We start from the raw sequence: 22620 nt of genomic DNA on the forward strand, positions 1-22620 counted from the left end.
CATTCTCGGATGATCGCACCTATCAGTGTTTTCTCATGAGACCACTATGTACCATGCATCAATAGACAAAATCAAAATGTAACGATGGACACAATCATGCAAGTCCCGAGAAAAGGTACATGCAGGGGTTGAAGGTGGCTTCTCAATTACAGGAGACCGACAGCAGAGGGCGCCCTTTCAGCACAAATGACCTGCAGACAGCAGTACCAGCAACAACAAGAAGGGGCACAGCGCTCTATAACTCAGCAGTTAGAAGCCCAGCAGCACGCCAGCAATGACTCAATAAACCCACAAGCTCTGATTGGACAATGTAATATCGTTATTGGACCATAGAGGATATCACCACGAATGGCAATAATCCCCTCAGAGGACTCCTGAAGGAACCCTTTTCGCCGCACTACCCAGTATGCCCCTCAAGTGAGGAACCTATTCGCCGCACAACCCAGTATGGCCCCTCAACTACACTACAAGGTCCCCTCAATTTAGCTCATATACAAGAACCGTTACAGCCGACTATAGTCAGCCGATTCCCTTGCACGCAGCAGCCCCTCAGTCCACTTACCTAGTAGACGGGACCATGGAGGAAGAACAGTGCAGTCAGAGTGTGGCAAGAACAATCAGTATTACTTGATTATCAGTCCAGCCCCTCATCACTCTGCACGTCGCTGCTTTTATAGCATTCGGCCACGTGCACACGTGATCGCGCTAACCAATAGCACGCGCTATGCGGGGTCACTGCTGTTGGGATGGTTCCATTCCTCGTGCAGGGGCGTTCTACCTCTGTTGCGCCACACGTGCTTCGACGTACCATGGAGCAATAAACTAGTTTATTGCTCCATGGACGTACATCCAAAGATCGTCACGAAGAACACAAAAAACTAACCCAGAATATTATGGGACAGTGACAAGTAAATAAAGCATTCCTGGCACCAACTTCCTGGTGAACTTGTGGCTGGTGGCCGACTAAATTTTTGAATAGTAAAGCAGTAGCAGTGTGAGCAGTATTTTCTGATTAACAGATGAAACTGAGGGGCCCTGTTATTCACAGTGAAACATTTCATAATCTCGGGGGGGGGGGGGGGGTTGGGGTGGGGTGCTCCATGGTACGTCGAAGCACGACTACCTCCATCGTCGAAGGATTTGCCTGATCCGTATATGCTGGTTGTTTATACTTTATGGATAGACTGGATCTTTATGCTGCGTCGTAGTAAAACGTTGCTATAAACAAAGCACCAGTCTACTTGCAATATTGTGCGACGATGTCACGAAGACTTGACAGTTGCAACGGCTGGAAACACGTTTACGCTGGCCTTTTACCGCTTTTGGTTTTTTAATCATTTTTCGCTAATTACGTGACATTTTGATGATTTTTTTTTACAGCAACCATCTATAAAAACATTATTTATGATTCTACAGCCCTAAACTGCGTACACTGTGAGCCGGTGTGTCCCTTTAAAAAGTTAAGGCAAGAAAACCCAGGAGTTGCAGACCTTGAGAAAGATGGAAAGATCATCACCGATGATACAGAGAAGGCGAACATTTTGAATGAACAGTTTCAGAGTGTGTTTACCAAGGAGCCTCCTGGGGAGTTGCCCCGACTTGGAGCTAGCCCGTACAAACAGATTGGTCAGCTCATCATCACCAAAGAGGGAGTTGAAAAGCTCCTTAGCGAGCTTAAGCCCAACAAAGCACCAGGTCCAGACGGAATTCCACCTTGGTTTCTGAAACTTGGAGCTAAGCAGCTAGCCTCACCACTTCAGGACCTCTTTCAAAGTTCAATCAACATAGGTGTAGTACCACAAGACTGGAAGGAAGCAAATATCACATCAATTTTCAAGAAGGGGAACCGTACCTGTGCAGCAAACTACCGTCCTGTCTCACTCACTATAGTGGTTTGCAAGGTTTTGGAGCATATTGTACACAGCCATGTGATGAAACATTTGGAGAAACAACATATCTTAACTGATTTTCAACATGGATTCCGAGCCAAAAAGTCAACAGAAACGCAACTCATCCTCACAATTCATGACATTAGCATGGAACTCAACAAGAACAATCTGGTTGATGTCGCAGTGCTTGATTTTACCAAGGCATTTGACAAAGTCCCGCACCGTCGTCTTATCTCCAAACTTCAATATTATGGATTAAGTGGGGAGATCTCAACATGGGTTCAGGACTTCCTGACAGGGCGCACCCAACAAGTCGTAAATAATGGACATACATCACTCCCAGGAGCCGTCACTTCTGGTGTGCCACAAGGCACTGTCACTGGTCCACTTTTGTTTTTGTTGTACATCAACGACCTGCCAAACAACATCACCTCTCAGACCAGGCTTTTTGCAGATGACTGCTTGCTTTACACCCCAATTCCTACCAACGGGGACACCAGCACCTTGCAGAACGACCTGAAACTCTTGGAAACCTGGCAAGACACTTGGTTAATGAACTTTAATCCAAGCAAGTGCTGCACCATGACCATAGGCAAGAGAAACCCACCCCAGCATGAATACAATTTTTGCAATCAAGTCTTGGACAGCGTCTCATCTCAAAAATACCTTGGTGTTCATATATCTAATACTCTCAGCTGGAACATCCATGTTCAGGAGTCCTTCAAGAAAGCCCAAAGAGTGCAGAATGTTATCCGCAGGAGTTTGTGGAGCTGTAACAGTGAAGTGAAATCAACTGCTTATTTGAGCTTAGTGAGACCACTCCTAGAATATGCTGCATCCGCTTGGGACCCCTCAACAAAACAGAACATAAACTCAATTGAAAGAGTCCAGCGCCAAGCAGCGAGGTTTTGCACAGGAAACTACAAAAGGGATACGGGAACTGTTACTAAACTTCTAGATGACTTGGGATGGGACACACTACAGAACAGAAGAAATCAACAGAAATTATGTATCGTGAGGGATTCAAAAGCGTCCTTGTGAGAATGTATTTTGAAATGTAAGCGTAGCTGCAAATCTTGAAACGTAAGCCTAGCTTGACTCGGGATTGAAAGCGTAATTTTTGATTTTAGCGTAACAAACTTAAATGATGTATATGGCTTGTATGGATATGGAGTAGCTGCGTAGCTTGGAACGTAACCATATCTTTTGGAACGTAAGCATATCTTGGAACGTAAGCATAGTTGGGTATCTTGGAACGTAAACGTAGCTGCGTATGGATCGTAAGTATAGCTGAGAAGCTGTGTTGCTTAGAACGTAATCTTATCTTTTGGAACGTAAGCATATCTTGGAACGTAAACGTAGCTGCACATGGAACGTAAGCGTAACTTGACTCAGGATTGAAAGCGTACCTTTTGTATATATAGCGTAACTTGAGAAGGAACGTAAGCAAAACTTGGAATGTAAGCGTAGCTTGGAACGTCATATTTTGGAAGGTATAAGCGTAGCTGGATATCTTGGAACGTAAACGTAGCTGCATATGGAACGTAAGCGTAGCTTGACTAGGGCTTGAAAAACGTACCTTTTTATATTATAGCGTAACTTGAAGGAACGTAAGCGTAGCTGAGTAGCTGCGTAGCTTAGAACGTAACCAAATAATACCTCAACAATCTCAAAAATAACACTTCATTCACAGAATTAAAAAATGTTTTTTTGACAAAATTATGCTTTGAGGGAATTTTTTTTTTTTTTTCAAACCTTTTATACAAAATTATTTTTTACCTGTTCTTTTTTCGATCGGGGGCTCCGGTTTTTTTAATCCCTTTTTTCTTCTTCATAAAACATTTTTTAAGCTACTCACACAATAACACTGTCAATATAACAAAATGCGGTATTCCTACGTTTTGACATCATCAATGTTTTTTATTGTTTCCTGAAAACTCCTAGCAAAAAGAAATTAGGAGCCATGAAACAAAACAGAGTATAATATTGGAACGTTGCGATCATAAGAAATAACGGATTTGACACGAGGTGTACCGACTGACAAACCCACGATGACAAACATGTACTCTGATGTCTGGCTCCCAACCCCTCCCAAGCTCACGGCGAGACCCGCAAGCTGGGAGTTCATAGCGCCCGGGATTACACCTCCAGCCCCCCACGAGACACGGCATGTGCGGTACGTGATATGCCCCGAGTCTTACGTTCCGATTGCTCCACGCTGTGGGGCCATATAACAAGCTTCCGTTACACGGACTCTTTGAATGCGAATCTTACGTTAGATTTTTCACCATTATTTACATTTTGTAGCGATAATTTGAATACATGATCTTTTTCGTCAATTACTCGTTAATAATTTTGTAAAAAAAGATTTAAATTTGGTTTGGTAAGTTACTTTTAGACGGCTGGAAGTAAAACTAGCCCGGACGGTCACGTGATTGTTTGTATCACTTTTTGGTTAGAACAATCACGCGACCTTCGTTTTTGTTTTAAAATGCTCAAAAACGGCCAAATTTGATGATTTTTTTTAAGGACTGTTCTTCTTCATTGCTGGAAACCCGTTGAATACATTTATTAGTCTATTTTGTAGCCCAAATAGCCCAATTCGGCCGGTGTGTCCCTTTAAATCATTTCAGATGAATTTAAAGGGTCAAAAGGTGTCTGTGAAAAGACCTTGATTGCACCAGAGAGCATCTACGACCTACTATTTTCCCGGGCCGCAAAACGGGCCCGGACCCCACAAGGTAAATGCTGACTATAACGATGTCACCCATCTTGCAAGACAGATTGACGCTCATCATCACAAGAAAGCCAAACGTCTTATTACAAAAATAACCCGCAACGAGTTTTAGATGTGAAAGAGAACGTTCCAATCTCAACTTGTCAATGTCAAAAAAACTTCCCACAGAGAAGATCCTCTATCGAATCCCGTGATGCACGAACTCGTTTGGCCATTTTAACAGCTGAAGACATGCTGTAGGGTGCCTAGAGGCTCTGACACAAGGTGTGGTTGTTAACAACACGCTAATGTATACACCACATCTTGGACATCAGACAACCCGATTAGTTCTGTTCAACATAAGAGATTGTTGTTAAATAGTTTCACCCAAAGATTCATACCCAGCGGGTGAAGGGAAGCTTAGCTCATGTTATATCCTTTTAAGTGCATTAGGGTGTTTGTGAGCCAAACATCAATATCGCAGGTTGAGTGTACAGATTTAAACACATAAGGGAAAGATGGAAGGTACGAACTACAAAGACGGACTGAAGTGTCCGAGAGCCTAAATTAAAGAAACTGTACACTATTGGTATAATTGTTCAAGACAAGTCTTCTCACTTGGTGTATCTCAAAATATGCATAAAATAAAGCTGTGAAAGTTTGAGCTCGATTGGTCGTCGAAGTTGCGAGATAATAATGAAAGAAAAAAACACCCTTGTCACACGAAGTTTTGTGCGTTTAGATGCTTGATTTCGAGACCTCAAGTTCTAAATCTGAGGTCTCGAAATCAAATATGTGGAGAATTATTCTTTCTTCAAAACTACGTCACTTCAGAGGGAGCTGTTTCTCACAATGTTTTATTGTTTTATACCACCAACCCGTCTCCCCATTACTCGTAGGTTTTATGCTAACCATTATTTTGAGTAATTAAATTACCAATAGTGTCCACTGGCTTTAAAGGCAGTGCTCTAATAGTAGAGCAGAAGTGTGGCTAATTTATAACGAACTTGGTTACTACTCTATATAAAAACATAATGATCGAAAATATGTGTAACTCTTTGGTCAAGGCGGCCGCTACCCTAGCCCTATATAGGACTCTTCCTCTAGTACACAGTACAATACGAAAGTGTAAGGCCGCCAGGGCTACCGCTACCCATGCTTTGAATATTAAATACTTATGAAATCAGATCGATGTGTCAGTGTTATTATTATGTCGTCCGATAGAGTAAAAGTATTTTTCATGCGTATAAGCAAAGCGAAGGAGCATGAATTGCCGGGTTTTATTTTGTTTCATGCAAATTTCCCCGCATGTTTCCATCCTCAAGGAAAACACTAATTGACAATAATGTGTAGATGGGGGACCCTGTAGTTGTGTCGGTTTCTATAACTAAATTTTGTTTCTTCTGGGTCAGATTTGTTTCGGCGCATAGAGATGGGTTCCCGGTTTATCATCTTCAATATCATCTGATGCTGTGGGTTTTTCTTTCTTGCAGTTTTTCCGTGTGTTTTAACGGTTACCACATGGTTACCAACAGGCAAAACACACATACACCGCAAGAAACAGAAGATGCCCGCGGCATCCGACTTCTACTCTACATTTTATGGGAAGTAGAGAGTCGGGCAGCACGCAATAGTCGCGCAACCAGCAGAGAGCACCCGCTGCAACTCGACTATCTCACTGCGTGGGACCATAAACGACTTGTCCACAATTCTACGATTATCGCAGAATTTGGCGATAAACAGAGCTATGAAGTTGCGCCCTGTGGTCTTGAAAGAATTTTGTACACAGAACGTGTAGGGAACCATGGGGGAATGGGTTATCACTTATTGCGGGCGCCTTTTCCCGCCGCCGATAGCTTCATTCGACGGCGGGGTTTCAAGACAAGTGCGAACGTCATACATCTTGTGGAGATTTCAATCGTCATATTTCCGGATACGAAATGGAAAATAAGTATGTTTAAACCTTAATATTCACTTATATTGTATACATGTACGTGCTTACTATGGTGTTGTAGATAGGGATGTGAATGTCAGTGAAGACGTTCGATTTCAATCGTTGGTTTCAATTTGTAAATTAGCACGACATACGTATACATGTATCTGACATGACATAGCACGACTAAGTATAGTGACAGGCAACTGGCATGCTCGGCGCGGTGTTCCTCTTGCTATATAAATACTAGGGACCAATTGTGAGGTATTTCATAGGGACCCCAACGGAAATTAGCCAAAGATAAAAATTGGCTTAATTGGGTTGTCCTTGTTTTGTATATTTTTGTGTCCTATTTTTATTGTGTTCGAAATTAATTTATCTTATTTCATCGTCTGTTTCCGATTGCGATGTGTGTGTATTTTTGACATGTTTTTATCCAAATAAATTCAAATCAAATCAAGTTCTGTCAATGATAGTAAACCTGGCATGCTGCGCGGTGTCTTTGTGCTGTGTGTACTTTATTAAGCACCAAGTTGGGTTTTTCATAGGAGCCCAACGGAAATGAGCCAAAGATATTGTCTAACTATTGGGTTATCCTTGTTTATTTTTGTGTCCTATTTTTATTGTGTTCAAAATTAATTTATCTTATTTCATCGTCTGTTTCCGATTGCTGTGTATGTATTTTTGACATGTTTTTATCCAAATAAATTCAAATCAAATCAAACCAAGTCAATGATAGTAGCTTGGCATGCTCTGCGCGGTCTCCCTCTGTGCTGTGTGTACTTTATTAAGCACCAAGTTGGGTATTTCATAGGAGCCCAACGGAAGTAAGCCAAAGATATTGGCTTTATTTGGTTATCCTTGGATATTTTTTGTGTCCTATTTTTATTTTGTTCTAAATTGATCTTAATTCATCGTCTTTTCTCCCATTGTTGTGACGGTTTTGATCGTCATAATTTAGGATACTGAAATGAAACTTAAGTATATTCTTATATACTTATGAACTTATGGTAAACATATTTACCATGGTGTTGTAGAAAGGGATGTCAATGAAAATTATTGCTGGATGTCCGTGAAGACATTCGGTTCCAAACGTTGGTTCTATTTGTAAATATAACACGACTATCTCATTTTTAATGAAAGTAATTTTATAGGCAACTTACTAATAGCCTCGCATGCTCTGCGCGGTGTCTCCCTCTGTGCTGTGTCACAGTGTGTACTTTAGGGACCAAGATGGGTAGTCAGAGACATCCCAATGGTTTATTCGGTTATCCTAGGATCGGTTATCCGGGTGTTTTTTTTTCGTGTTCTTACTTAATTTATCTGATTCCATTGTCTTTTCTCCTATTGTGTATGTATAGTTAACATTCAAATAAATTCAAAGTGTTGTTCTTGGCAGGGTATGACCTCGATATTGTGAGAGTTTTTAAGAACTGTAATCAGAGGATAACAAATTTGTTCTACCAGGGTCATTGGTGCAAACATGTACTTATATGTCTACATGTGAAGTTAAAGTCGCCATTAAATATTTATAAATATATAACTGTTTACATGCATTTCTTCTTAAAGATTCCTTTTTTTTAGTCAATTTGTAAACAAAACACCCCTTTGAAAAGCACAACATTAGAGGCAATTTTTATGTCCATAAAAAAGGTTGATCGGCTTTAAGCGCAAAATGGGGTATGCTGCGGCGCCTTTTCCCGCCGCCAATTTGCTACGGCTGCGTCCGACGTTGGGTCTCGAGTCCTACTTGTTGAGGTTTCAATTGTCATAATTCCGGGTACTGAAATGGAACTAAAGTATATTTTTATAAACCTTAACATTCACTTATTGTGTACGCGCTTACTATGGTGTTATAGAAAGGGATGCGAGTGTCAGTGAAGACATTCAGTTCCAATCGTCATTTTCAATTTGTGAATATAACACGACTATAGGGCCTACTGACATGTTATTGATAATAATTTTATAGGCAACTTGATAGTAGCCTGGCATGCTCTGCGCGATGTCCTTCTGTGAGGTGTGTACTTAAAGCACCAAGTTGGGTGTTTCATAGGAGCCCAACGGAACTAAGCCACAGATATTGGCTTTTTTTGGTTATCCTTGTATATTTTGGTGTTCTATTTTTATTGTGTTTCTAAACTAAATTTTCTTATTTCATCGTCTTTTCTCCTATTGTTGTGTTTGTGTTTTGAATTTTTTTTTTATCTGAATAAATACAAATCAAATCAAATTGTATACATTGCATCCGTCCTTCATTTTTATGTTCATAAATATTTGTTTTCTAGTGTATGCTTAAATTGTTATTGTCGACCTGAAAAATAAATGTTCATTTGTGGGATGTTTTTAAGGAACTGTTATCAGTGGATAATAAATTTGTTCTACCATGGTCATTGGTGCAAACATGTTCTTGTTGGTCTACCTATGTTATTTAATAAATAAAAGTCGCTGTTAATATTTATAAGCGTATATTGGTTTACATGAGTTTCTTCATAGAGAGACTCCCTTGTTTGAGTCGGTTTGCTAGATGTCAGTGAAGACATTTGGTTCCAATCGTCTGTTTCAATTTGTAAATATAACACGACTATAGGGCCTGTTTATATTTTTAATGATAGTAATTTTATAGGCAACTTGATAGTAGGCTGCTGCTCTGCGCGGTGTACCTCTGTGCTGTGTGTACTTTAAGGACCACATTATGTATTTCATTGCGACCCCAATGGAAATAAGCTTTATTGGGTCACCACGGATATTTTTATAACCTTGGGATGTCAAGAGATGTTCGAACTGAACACCAAGTCAGTAGGGCATGCCAGTCTTTTATTGGCTCAATATTCATGTAAATGTTAACGTTTTGATAGAATGGCTTTACAAACCAACCCTCTGCTTTGATGAAATTGTAAACTGTACACGGGGCAGTGTACTGTAGTATGCACAGACACACGTCGTGCGTGGCAGTGTATAGCGCGGCCATCTGCGGGACACACTCACACCGCACAAATCAGCGCACTGACCAATCGAGCAAACGATCGGCGTAAATTGGTGTTTTTTGTTATATGAATAAGGTTATCTTGAGAAATATAAAGGTGGATTATATTAAACAAACAGGGTTGTCTGCAAAATCTTTGTTTGTTTTTGAAAGCTCAGTATAAAGTAAGGGGGCCAAATTGACACTTTTCAAATGTGGTGGGGGGGGGGGGGGCAACGGCCCCCCTGATGTCACTGCCGTTCATCCTTCGCACTTATTGTTAGACGTATTTTTTGTTAGAACAATGAGAAAAAGATGTGTTTACCATTGGTGCTACAGCTTGTTATAGGCAAGAGGTAACAACCCCTGGGGTTCCCTGCATTAGGCATGCTCCGGCTCCCGCCGGGTAGTTTGTCTAAAACATAAATGTCCCATTGTGGGGCTAGGACACGATTATCCTCAATGAGCATACATTCTACACTATTTTTGCACAATCTGGCTCTGTAGTGTTTTCATTGTTCGATGTGTAAGGCAATTGAGGGGGAACCAGACGCGTAAAGGTCCCATTATGCGGCTAGGACACATTTCTCCTCGTTTAGCATACCCTCTACACTGGCTTAGTCTGGCTCCTGTATTTTTTATTCCCTTTTTGTATTTATAAGGGTATGTTGGGGGAGCCAGACAAACGGTTAGCTTCGGTACACGCGAGCAGTGGGAAAAAAAATTCCGCTGGAGGTTTGCATGCCAGGTTTTTGCTTAATCAAAATTGCCGATAATATTGAACAAATTGTGATATATCAACATTTTCTATATTTCGATATGATTAAAAATGTTACATCCGCGGTATCTATCTCAAAAAAACGTTGTGTATTAAGTATTTTCGATATATCGACTGACGTTATTTAGCTGAACAGTCAAAAACAAATATGGTTATGCGGATGTTGGTCAGTTAACTGGTTAACCTTGTAACTGTCACTGTTAAATAGTCTCTACTGGTCATTTTTTGTGGGTTGGTTCTGACAGAGTGAAATAAAATTTTGAACTCGTGTTTCAGACAAATTTAATATTGTATTCGCTTTGTGTGTTTTTTTATCCACTGTTTTCGCTTTTAAATAAACATTTTATTTGGTTCTAATTCAGTGTATTTATGTCATCAGCCAATTGAACAATAAAAACACATTGTGCCAATCCCTTTTTTATATGACCCTGGATTATTTCTTCATTTTCATATAACTGCTTCATTATTTGCTTACTGATTTGTTGGTTTTCCTGTAACCTTGTGAATGTAAAGCATTGTGAGATTTCATGTAATACCTTATAATAATAGTGAAAATAAATTACCTTTAATTCGATGCATTTGTTGAGTCCTACGTGGTGATGACGTTGTTAGAGAACTCTCTATGGATCACAGTCATCTGTTTGCATAGCATCAACTAACTTTCTATGGATCGTTTTCCTCTCCAACCACGACACTTTTGGAATGCCGAAGTCACCCACCTCATCTATTAATGGCCATGGACGTATGAACTTGAAACACTGATAACCTATTTCTTAGTGGTGTCAACCATTAGGCCCCTCGTATATGGAGCGCTCTACGCGGCCAAGGCTATCGATCGGTTTTAGTTAGGTGTAGCAGGGCATTAAATATCTTAAACACTGTTACCTATGTTATCATATATGTAATGTTAACAAAACTTTTAGTCCCTAAACAGGTTGCCTGGTTACTAACTATTCTTTTTGTTGTCTAGCAGGACGAGGCCCTTTGATGTATGGAGCGCTCTTTGCGACAAAGCAAATTGGTCGGTTCTAGTTAGGTGGGCATTAAATATCTTATACAGTGTTACCTATGTTATCATATATGTAATGTTAACAAAACTTTAGTCCCTAAACAGGTTGCCTGGTTACTAACTGTATTCTTTTTGTTGTCTAGCAGGACGAGGCCCTTTGATGTATGGAGCGCTCTTTGCGGCTAAGCGAATTGGTCGGTTCTAGTTAGGTGGGCATTAAATATCTTATACACCGTTACCTACTTTATCATATATGTAATGTTAACAAAACTTTAGTCCCTTAACAGGTTGCCTGGATCCAAAGCTCCCTCGTCTTCCCTGGTTACTAACTGTATTCTTTTTGTTGTCAATGATCAGGACATGGCTCTTTGATGTAAGGAGCGCTCTTTGCAGCTAAGCGAATTGGTCGGTTCTAGTTAGGTGGGCATTAAATATCTTATACACTGTTACCTACTTTATCATATATGCAATGTTAACAAAACTTTAGTCCCTAAACAGGTTGCCTGGATCCAAAGCTCCCTCGTCTTCCCTGGTTACTAACTGTATTCTTTTTGTTGTCAATCAGGACGAGGCCCTTTGATGTATGGAGCGCTCTGCGCAGCTAAGCGAATTGGTCGGTTCTAGTTAGGTGGGCAATATATATCTTATACACTGTTACCTATGTTATCATATATGCAATGTTAACAAAACTTTATTCCCAAAACAGGTTGTTCCAACTCGATCCTACTCTGCGGTAGTAGTTGTAGACTGGCACTCTACCTAACAAGTTTCTATGATACTTGTGAATATGGGAATATATTGAAGGGATACAAACTCTTTATGAGGCGTTGACGTTCATAGCGAGAAGTCCATTGATCCAATAAGAGAACCTTAGGTGCGGTAGTAGGTAGACTGGCACTCTACCTAACAAATTCCTATGATACTTGCGAATATGGGAATATATTGAAGGGATACAAACTCTTTATGAGGCAGTGACGTTAATAGCGAGAAGTCCATTGATCCAATAAGAGAACCTTAGGTGCGATAGTAGGTAGACTGGCACTCTACCTAACAAGTTTCTATGATACTTGCGAATATGGGAATATATTGAAGGGATACAAACTCTTAATGAGGCGGTGACGTTAAAAGCGAGAAGTCCATTGATCCAATAAGAGAACCTTAGGTGCGGTAGTAGGTAGACTGGCACTCTACCTAACATATTCCTATGATACTTGCGAATATGGGAATATATTGAAGGGATACAAACTCTTTATGAGGCGGTGACGTTAATAGCGAGAAGTCCACACGATCCAATAAGAGAACCTTAGGTGCGGTAGTAGGTAGACTGGCACTCTATCTAACAAATTTCTATGATACTTGCGAATATGGGAATATATTGAAACAATACAAACTCTTAATGAGGCAGTGACGTTAATAGCGAGAAGTCCATTGATACAATAAGAGAACCTACCCTGCGGTAGTAGGTAGAATGGCACTCTATGTAACAAATTTCTATGATACTTGCGATTATGGGAATATATTGAAGGGATACAAACTCTTTATGAGGCGGTGTCGTTAATAGAGAGAACTATAGAGAGATCCAATAAGAGAACCTTAGGTGCGGTAGTAGGTAGACTGGGACTCTACCTAACAAGTTTCTATGATTTTTGCGAATATGGGAATATATTGAAGGAATAAGAACTCATTCCGGTGCAGTGACGTTCTGAGCGAGAAGTCCGATCTATCCACTAAGAGAACTTATGGTGCGGAAGTAGGTAGACTGGCACACTACCTAACAAGTTTCTATGATACTTGCGAATATGGGAATATATTGAAGGAATAAAAACTCACTCCGGTGAAGTGACGTTCTGAGCGAGAAGTCCGATCGATCCAATAAGAGAACCTAAGGTGCGGAAGTAGGTAGACTGGCACTCTACCTAACAAGTTTCTATGATACTTGTGAATATGGAATTGTGTATTGAAGGAATAAGAACTCACTCCGGTGCAGTGACGTTCTGAGCGAGAAGTCCGATCGATCCAATAAGAGAACCTATGGTGCGGAATAAGGTAGACTGGCACTCTACCTAACAGGTTTCTATTATACTTGCGAATATGGGATTGTATTGAAGGAATAAGAACTCACTCCGGTGCAGTGACGTTCTGAGCAAGAAGTCCGATCGATCCACTAAGATAACCTACGGTGCGGAAGTAGGTAGACTGGCACTCTACGTAACAATTTCCTATGATACTTGCGAATATGGGAATATATTGAAGGAATAAGAACTCACTCCGGTGCAGTGACGTTCTGAGCGAGAAGTCCGATCGATCCACTAAGATAACCTACGGTGCGGAAGTAGGTAGACTGGCACTCTACGTAACAATTTCCTATGATACTTGCGAGTATGGGATTGTATTGAAGGAATAAGAACTCACTCCGGTGCAGTGACGTTCTGAGCGAGAAGTCCGATCGATCCACTTAGAGAACCTACTCTGCGGTAGTAGGTAGACTGGCACTCTACGTAACAATTTCCTAAGATACTTGCGAATATGGGATTGTACTGAAGGATAAGAACTCACTCCGGTGCAGTGACGTTCTGAGCGAGAAGTCCGATCGATCCACTAAGAGAACCTACTCTGCGGTAGTAGGTAGACTGGCACTCTACGTAACAATTTCCTGAGATACTTGCGAGTATGGGATTGTATTGAAGGAATAAGAACTCACTCCGGTGCAGTGACATTCTGAACAAGAAGTCCACTCGATCCTTTAAGAGAACCTACTCTGCGGTAGTAGGTAGACTGGCACTCTACGTAACAATTTCCTATGATACTTGCGAATATGGGATTGTATTGAAGGAATAAGAACTCACTCCGGTGCAGTGACGTTCTGAGCGAGAAGTCCGAACGATCCAATAAGAGAACCTACTCTGCGGTAGTAGGTAGACTGGCACTCTACGTAACAATTTCCTAAGATACTTGCGAGTATGGGATTGTACTGAAGGATAAGAACTCACTCCGGTGCAGTGACGTTCTGAGCGAGAAGTCCGATCGATCCACTAAGAGAACCTACTCTGCGGTAGTAGGTAGACTGGCACTCTACGTAACAATTTCCTGAGATACTTGCGAGTATGGGATTGTATTGAAGGAATAAGAACTCACTCCGGTGCAGTGACGTTCTGAGCGAGAAGTCCGATCGATCCACTAAGATAACCTACGGTGCGGAAGTAGGTAGACTGGCACTCTACGTAACAATTTCCTATGATACTTGCGAATATGGGAATATATTGAAGGAATAAGAACTCACTCCAGTGCAGTGATGTTCTGAGCGAGAAGTCCGATCGATCCACTAAGATAACCTACGGTGCGGAAGTAGGTAGACTGGCACTCTACGTAACAATTTCCTATGATACTTGCGAGTATGGGATTGTATTGAAGGAATAAGAACTCACTCCGGTGCAGTGACGTTCTGAGCGAGAAGTCCGATCGATCCACTTAGAGAACCTACTCTGCGGTAGTAGGTAGACTGGCACTCTACGTAACAATTTCCTATGATACTTGCGAATATGGGATTGTATTGAAGGAATAAGAACTCACTCCGGTGCAGTGACGTTCTGAGCGAGAAGTCCGAACGATCCAATAAGAGAACCTACTCTGCGGTAGTAGGTAGACTGGCACTCTACGTAACAATTTCCTAAGATACTTGCGAGTATGGGATTGTACTGAAGGATAAGAACTCACTCCGGTGCAGTGACGTTCTGAGCGAGAAGTCCGATCGATCCACTAAGAGAACCTACTCTGCGGTAGTAGGTAGACTGGCACTCTACGTAACAATTTCCTGAGATACTTGCGAGTATGGGATTGTATTGAAGGAATAAGAACTCACTCCGGTGCAGTGACGTTCTGAGCGAGAAGTCCGATCGATCCACTAAGAGAACCTACTCTGCGGTAGTAGGTAGACTGGCACTCTACGTAACAATTTCCTGAGATACTTGCGAGTATGGGATTGTATTGAAGGAATAAGAACTCACTCCGGTGCAGTGACGTTCTGAGCGAGAAGTCCGATCGATCCACTAAGATAACCTACGGTGCGGAAGTAGGTAGACTGGCACTCTACGTAACAATTTCCTATGATACTTGCGAATATGGGAATATATTGAAGGAATAAGAACTCACTCCGGTGCAGTGACGTTCTGAGCGAGAAGTCCGATCGATCCACTAAGATAACCTACGGTGCGGAAGTAGGTAGACTGGCACTCTACGTAACAATTTCCTATGATACTTGCGAGTATGGGATTGTATTGAAGGAATAAGAACTCACTCCGGTGCAGTGACGTTCTGAGCGAGAAGTCCGATCGATCCAATAAGAGAACCTACTCTGCGGTAGTAGGTAGACTGGCACTCTACGTAACAATTTCCCATGATACTTGCGAATATGGGATTGTATTGAAGGAATAAAAACTCACTCCGGTGCAGTGACGTTCTGAGCGAGAAGTCCGAATCGATCCAATAAGAGAACCTACTCTGCGGTAGTAGGTAGACTGGCACTCTACGTAACAATTTCCTATGATACTTACGAATATGGGATTGTATTGAAGGAATAAGAACTCACTCCGGTGCAGTGACGTTCTGAGCGAGAAGTCCGATCGATCCACTAAGATAACCTACGGTGCGGAAGTAGGTAGACTGGCACTCTACGTAACAATTTCCTATGATACTTGCGAATATGGGAATATATTGAAGGAATAAGAACTCACTCCGGTGCAGTGACGTTCTGAGCGAGAAGTCCGATCGATCCACTAAGAGAACCTACTCTGCGGTAGTAGGTAGACTGGCACTCTACGTAACAATTTCCTGAGATACTTGCGAGTATGGGATTGTATTGAAGGAATAAGAACTCACTCCGGTGCAGTGACGTTCTGAGCGAGAAGTCCGATCGATCCACTAAGAGAACCTACTCTGCGGTAGTAGGTAGACTGGCACTCTACGTAACAATTTCCTGAGATACTTGCGAGTATGGGATTGTATTGAAGGAATAAGAACTCACTCCGGTGCAGTGACGTTCTGAGCGAGAAGTCCGATCGATCCACTAAGATAACCTACGGTGCGGAAGTAGGTAGACTGGCACTCTACGTAACAATTTCCTATGATACTTGCGAATATGGGAATATATTGAAGGAATAAGAACTCACTCCGGTGCAGTGACGTTCTGAGCGAGAAGTCCGATCGATCCACTAAGATAACCTACGGTGCGGAAGTAGGTAGACTGGCACTCTACGTAACAATTTCCTATGATACTTGCGAGTATGGGATTGTATTGAAGGAATAAGAACTCACTCCGGTGCAGTGACGTTCTGAGCGAGAAGTCCGATCGATCCAATAAGAGAACCTACTCTGCGGTAGTAGGTAGACTGGCACTCTACGTAACAATTTCCCATGATACTTGCGAATATGGGATTGTATTGAAGGAATAAGAACTCACTCCGGTGCAGTGACGTTCTGAGCGAGAAGTCCGAATCGATCCAATAAGAGAACCTACTCTGCGGTAGTAGGTAGACTGGCACTCTACGTAACAATTTCCTATGATACTTACGAATATGGGATTGTATTAAAGGAATAAGAACTCACTCCGGTGCAGTGACGTTCTGAGCGAGAAGTCCGAACGATCCAATAAGAGAACCTACTCTGCGGTAGTAGGTAGACTGGCACTCTACGTAACAATTTCCTAAGATACTTGCGAGTATGGGATTGTACTGAAGGAATAAGAACTCACTCCGGTGCAGTGACGTTCTGAGCGAGAAGTCCGATCGATCCACTAAGATAACCTACGGTGCGGAAGTAGGTAGACTGGCACTCTACGTAACAATTTCCTATGATACTTGCGAATATGGGAATATATTGAAGGAATAAAAACTCACTCCGGTGCAGTGACGTTCTGAGCGAGAAGTCCGATCGATCCACTAAGATAACCTACGGTGGGGAAGTAGGTAGACTGGCACTCTACGTAACAATTTCCTATGATACTTGCGAGTATGGGATTGTATTGAAGGAATAAGAACTCACTCCGGTGCAGTGACGTTCTGAGCGAGAAGTCCGATCGATCCACTTAGAGAACCTACTCTGCGGTAGTAGGTAGACTGGCACTCTACGTAACAATTTCCTATGATGCTTGCGAATATGAGATTGTATTGAAGGAATAAGAACTCACTTTGGTGCAGTGATGTTCTGAGCGAGAAGTCCGATCGATCCAATAAGAGAACCTACTCTGCGGTAGTAGGTAGACTGGCACTCTACGCAACAATTTTCCCATGATACTTGCGAATATGGGATTGTATTGAAGGAATAAAAACTCACTCCGGTGCAGTGACGTTCTGAGCGAGAAGTCCGAATCGATCCAATAAGAGAACCTACTCTGCGGTAGTAGGTAGACTGGCACTCTACGCAACAATTTCCCATGATACTTGCGAATATGGGATTGTATTGAAGGAATAAAAACTCACTCCGGTGCAGTGATGTTCTAAGCAAGAAGTCTGATTGATCCAATAAGAGAACCTATGGTGCAGAAGTAGGTAGACTGGCACTCTACCTAACAAGTTTCTATGATACTTGCAAATATGGGAATATATTGAAGGAATAAGAACTCACTCCGGTGCAGTGATGTTCTAAGCGAGAAGTATTATCGATCCAATAAGAGAACCTATGGTGCGGAAGTAGGTAGACTGGCACTCTACCTAACAAGTTTCTTTGATACTTGTGAATATGGGAACATATTGAAGGAATAAGAACTCACTCCGGTGCAGTGACGTTCTGAGCGAGAGGTCCATTCGAGCCACCAAGAGAACCTACAGTGGGTAGTAGGTAGACTGGCAATCTCTTGGTTTTTTTTTTTAAGAATCTTGTTTTTTTTTTTTTTATGACATGTTTTTACCAGTTTTTGCCTTTTTAAAAATTTCCCTTAACAACAATTTTTTGTGTTTGTGTGCAGATGGTGCCGGTTAATTGTTCATTCCACTTATCTTAACTCTGTAAAGTTAAGAACAAGAAGTCCACTCGATCCTTTAAGAGAACCTACTCTGCGGTAGTAGGTAGACTGGCACTCTAACTAACAAAACCCTATGATACTAGCGATTATGGGAATATATGGAAGGAATAAAAACTCACTCCAGGGAAGTGACGTTCTGAGCGAGAAGTCCACTGGATCCATTAGAGAACCTACTCTGCGGTAGTAGCTGGTAGACTGGCACTCTACCTAACCAAACCCTATGATGCGAGGGCTTGAAAATTGGGATTATGAAAAATAATAAAAACTCACTCCGAGTTAGCGACGTTAATAGCGAGAAGTCCCCTCGATCCACCAAGAGAACCTACAGTGGTTAGTAGGTAGACTGGCACTCTCTTGCTTTTTTTTTTTTAAGAATCTTTTATTTTCAATTACTTGTTTTTATTTTTTGTGTTTGTGTGTAGATTGTGCCGGTTTATTTATCATTTCCCTTTTCTTAACCCTGTGTAACTAAATAAATTTAAATGTTGTTGTGTTTTTAATCAGATTTGTTGGCCGGTTACTTTTATCGTGGGGATCAAAGGGCTAGGAACGGCCAAGAATGTGTGTGAAGTATTGAGCAACTTCTCACTCATGAAACATTCTATATGGCCAGCGTCTCAAATAGCCTCTCCTAGTCAAACTCCTACTGCCCGGCTTCCCGTGCCGATCCCTGTTTAGAACAGTGGGCAGAGGTGTGTTTTAAGCAAATGACAGTACGTACCAAGAAAAAAACATTGACCAAATCCGCAGTTTGTCACTAACGAGAGGGTTCTTAATGAGTAGTATTGTTTCTTTGTTACTTTCAGGTCACATTTCAAGGTTCAACATATCCAGTTACTAGGAAGGAAGAAGACAATGGGAAAAGGATTCTGTTTTGACATTCCTGCTATTAATCTGCTCATAGAGAAAATAGAGGTGAGACAACATTCTCATTTAACTTCAAAATGTTACTGATCTTATGAAAAGCGCTTGGAACCGTTTATAAAATGTTGAAAGTAGAATTTAACTAAGCACATTATGCCCAGCATTTGCACAGTTTTTCTAATGTTCTCTACTTACATGACACGCCAGCTTGTGGAGTCAAATTTTATACTCCACAAAATGGTTGGCCATGTTAGTTTGCGAAGTAAAAGAAAAACCACACAATTTTGGGGCATATTCTTGTGGCTCATTGTATTCTAAAACATCCTTCTTAACATATGCATATTATATAAAAAAAAATAAAAAAACGATTTCTAAACACCAACTAAGTCCAATCCCAGGCAACGTGTCCCTTTAAAGTAAATTTGAAACACTATTCTTATGGTCAATTGATAGCAACAAGAATGTAATAATAACCTATATTATTGTTTGCCGTGATTCACTTTTATGCTTGGCATCATCATTGCAACCCAACACGACACTACAGGCAAGGCTTTATGCTTATGTGGCTGTGTATGGTCAATGAAAAAATGGGCCAGGGCTTACTTCCCTCACAAAATACTCTATAACAAACTCATAAGAAACTTATAGGAATCTTATAAGAACCTGTATTGAGCAGTCGTAAAGAATCTTATTAGAGTCTATTGAGCAGTCTTATAAGAATCTTATCAGAGTCTTATGTGATTCTTACAAGTATTTAATATGTAAATTAGTGAGATCTCAAAAGAAATACACCAGGATCTTTTGAGAAACTTCAAAATGTTTTTTTTTTCTCTTCAGAATCTCGTAAGAAGTGTATAAGAATCATTTCAGAATACGATTTTTAAATGGAAAGTGTCATCTATTGTGAGTTGCAATCGTTGTGACATTGAGGCAAGGTCATGCTCAGTAAGTTATCAGACTTAATAGTATGCATGAGTTAGATAAAGCATAAAGCAAACCAAATCAAATCATGAGTCAAGTTGCTGTGACTGGCGCCCCACTTACACTGCGTAATTTGTTCCGAGCAAAGATGTTTGTCTGAGAAAGCAGTATTTTCTGCTTATTAACAGCTTACTGATATTCGACCCATGTTCTCATCTGTAAAGCCAACTATAAAATAATGTGTCCTCCATCCCCGCAGTATGGACAGTGCTGGGCTAAGTTTCATAAAGCTGCTTAAGCACAAAAACTAGCTAAGCACAACAAAATTGTGCTACCAGAAAAAGGTTACCAGCCTAAATACCTTGTCAAAAAGTTCAATTTGTACAAAGTACAAAGGCTTCAGGGGCATGAAGCCATTTTCAGTCATCTGAAAGCACACAATCTTTGCAACAAGGCTATTTTTTCTTTCATCGTTTTCAAGTACGATGACCAAAAAATGTTTACAGTAAAAGGCATGGTCTAAAACAGCAGTTTGAAAGTTAAACTTCACACACCTTTTATCAGAAAACACTGAGCTTTGGCTGTGGTCGTTTTGTGGCATGAGCGATATGTTGTATGTTTGAAGTTAAGCAAATGACGGTACTTGCCCAAAAAACATTGACCATATCCGCAGTTTGTCACTGACGAGAGGGTTCTTAATGCGAAGTATTGTTTGTTTGTTACTTTCAGGTCACATGTCAAGGTTCATCATCATCATCCAGTTACTAGGAAGTAAGAAGACAACGGGAAAAGGATTCTGTTTTGACATTCCTGCTATTTATTTGCTCATAGAGAAAATAGAGGTGAGACAACATTCTCATTTAACTTCAAAATATAACTGATCTTATAAAAAGTGCTTGTAACCGTTTATAAAATGCATATGTTTGAAAGTAGAATATAATCATGCACATTATGCCCCATGACTAGCGGGACGAGCATCGGTTGAACATGTAATTTTGCAAAGTTAAAGGAAACCACACGATTTGGAGGCATATTCTTGTGGCTCATTATATTCTACTTATAAAATATGTATCTTACCATATGCGTTTCATTAAAAAAACATAAACGCTTTTTATGCACCAAGTTGCCTTACCCAAGCAGCGTGTCCCTTTAAAGTAAACTTGAAACACTTTTTTTTGATGGTCAATTGATAGCAACAATTGAGTGTGATATTAAAGGCAGTGGACACTATTGGTAATTGTCAAAGTCTAGCCTTCACAGTTGGTGAATCTCAACATATATGCATAAAATAATTAACCTGTGAAAATTTTAGCTCAATCAGTCATCGAAGTTGCGAGATAATAATGAAAGAAAAAACACCCTTGTCACACAAAGTTGTGTGCGTTGAGATGGTTGATTTCGAGACCTCAAGTTCTAAATCTGAGGTCTCGAAATCAAATTTGTGGAAAATTACTTCTTTCTCGAAAACTATGGCACTTCAGAGGGAGCCGTTTCTCACAATGTTTTATTCCATCAACCTCTCCCCATTACTCGTCACCAAGAAAGGTTTTATGCTAATAATTATTTTGAGTAATTACCAATAGTGTCCACTGCTTTAACCTATATCTGTTAGCCTTTTTCAACGTTTAAGCCTGGTTTCATCATTGTTACTCAAAATGACTCTACAGGAAAGGCTATGCTTTGTGTGGCTGTGATTGGTCAATGAAATACTCTTATAAGAAACTTTTAACAAACCTACATATAAGAATCTTATTAACATCTTATAAGAACCTGTATTGAGCAGTCTTATAAGAATCTTATCAGAGTCTTATAAAATTCTTATAAGTATTTTATTTGTAAATGAGTAAGATCTATCTTAAAAGAATTACACCAGGAACTTGTAAGAAACCTTAAATATTTTAAAGATTTTCAGAATGTCTTTTTAAGAATCTTTTAAGAAGTGTGTACGAATCTTATGAAATAAGATTTTTAGATGAAAAGTGTACTTCATTTACTGTTAGGCATGGTCATGCTCAAAATATCAGACCTCCCTAAAGCGAACCAAATCAAATCTTAAAACAGATTAATGACCAAACAAACTTTCAACATCGAGTTAAAAATGCTGAACTAGGATGAAGCATCAATTTTATTTTCAAAAGGTCCAGCCATTTTTTAAAATTAAACTTACAGGGTTTGAAGATAATGATGATAGAAAGCTTCTCATAAAATATAACTCGCTAAAGTGCTGTAATTTTTGAAAAATGTGCAATACAAGTCATAAAATTGTCTTCTCAGAAATTATGTTAGCATGTAAGAACCCATTAACCAGTTATGATATTATACCATAAACATAGCATAACTGGTTAATACTGTTTAACATGCTAAAACTGGGGCGAAAATTATTTGTTTTACTCATTTCTCAAAAAACTGCAGCACCTCAGTCAGTAAAATTTCAAGGGAAGCTGTCACTGTCTATATTCAAACTGTGTACGTTTATAAATAAACCTTCAACAACAAATTCACAGCAATTGAAGACAGGTGATGGTTAACATTG

General features: G+C 40.4%; 1 long non-coding RNA gene across 1 annotated transcript; it reads left to right on the forward strand.

Annotated features, from left to right (window-relative positions):
• Positions 1–6471: 6471 nt before the first annotated feature.
• LOC139941335 (uncharacterized) lies at positions 6472–20934 on the forward strand. Its single transcript, XR_011786597.1, has 3 exons — positions 6472–6556; positions 19109–19217; positions 20817–20934. It is a non-coding gene; the product is annotated as an uncharacterized lncRNA (long non-coding RNA).
• Positions 20935–22620: the final 1686 nt, after the last annotated feature.

This window comes from Asterias amurensis, chromosome 9 (genome assembly GCF_032118995.1).
Source record: "Asterias amurensis chromosome 9, ASM3211899v1".
NCBI lineage: Eukaryota > Metazoa > Echinodermata > Asteroidea > Forcipulatida > Asteriidae > Asterias > Asterias amurensis.